Source organism: Brassica oleracea, chromosome C4, assembly GCF_000695525.1.
Source record: "Brassica oleracea var. oleracea cultivar TO1000 chromosome C4, BOL, whole genome shotgun sequence".
Classification (NCBI taxonomy): domain Eukaryota; kingdom Viridiplantae; phylum Streptophyta; class Magnoliopsida; order Brassicales; family Brassicaceae; genus Brassica; species Brassica oleracea.
This window is the reverse complement of record NC_027751.1, coordinates 35,862,911-35,864,092: the sequence shown is the minus strand read 5'-3', so window position 1 is coordinate 35,864,092 and position 1,182 is coordinate 35,862,911.

Below are 1,182 nucleotides of genomic sequence, written 5' to 3'. Positions count from 1 at the left end.
CCTCGTAAAAAGTATGTTTTCTTGTAGTGTTAACAAAAAATATATTTACCAAAAATACCATTACTATTTTATAAAAAAAAAATTATTTTCGAAATTTATAAAATGTATGCCCTTAATATTGTTATAGACTCTTATAAAAACTCTGCCATACATTACAATAGACATATTTAAGTTACCAAATTTGTTTAAGCTCGCAGACTTTTTTTTTGGATCGATGATTTTGCTTGCATATTTTTTTTATTTTGGCAGATTTTTCTACATCCGAGTTGGCAAACTTATATTATCTTATCTATGGCAAAGTTTTCGTATAGTATTCTTTATAGCAAACTTATAAGGTAATAACAAAACTAACTTTTAGTTGATAGCATACTTTTATGTACGACATGGCAGACTTGTAGGAATTCTACGTAGTGACGGACTTTTTTAAAATGAACCAGGTTCCGGTTTACTAATTGAACCGAGTAAGATTAAAATTTTTGGTTAAGTTATGACGAAATTGAGCCAAAAAATCGATCATTAACTCCTAGGTTTAGCCGTAACATCTTCTCCAAGACACGTTTTTCTCCTTTACTAAACCTTGATGCCACGATTTCTTGGTTAATTGAATAGCTTCAAGAGGAGAAGAGGTTTTACTTCTGAAGAAACAACTGAGAAAAAGCCACGACCTTTGACAAAACTCAGAATTTGGCAAACGGGGATTTAGGGCTCATCGAGTGGATTTCGGATTCACTGACTCGCTTGTGAATCGAAGGCTTTAGTGGTAGAGTAGAGTGTGAACATGACCCAATCGATTATGAATCATCTTAATAAAAATGAGAATCGAGATTGGGGATTTAGGGTTCTTGGGGTGGATCACGGGAAAGAGAGATGCCGTGGGAGAGAAAGTTGTTGTATTTTAAGTAGGGTCATTGGTTGTTGTATTTTAATGGATTTGAAAATCCGAACTAAATCTAGTGTTATTGGTTCTATGATTTTCAAATCTGTATTAAAATCATGTGTTATTGGTTTAATGATTCATAAATTCTATATCAAATCAAGTGTTATTCAATCGTACGGATTTACTAATATATTTGATTTTATAATGGATTTGTTTGGATTTTTTAGTTAAAAATACAAAGACTCAAATCCAGAGGTTAAATCCGAGGGAAAACCTCTGGATTTACATATTTTACTTGGATTTAT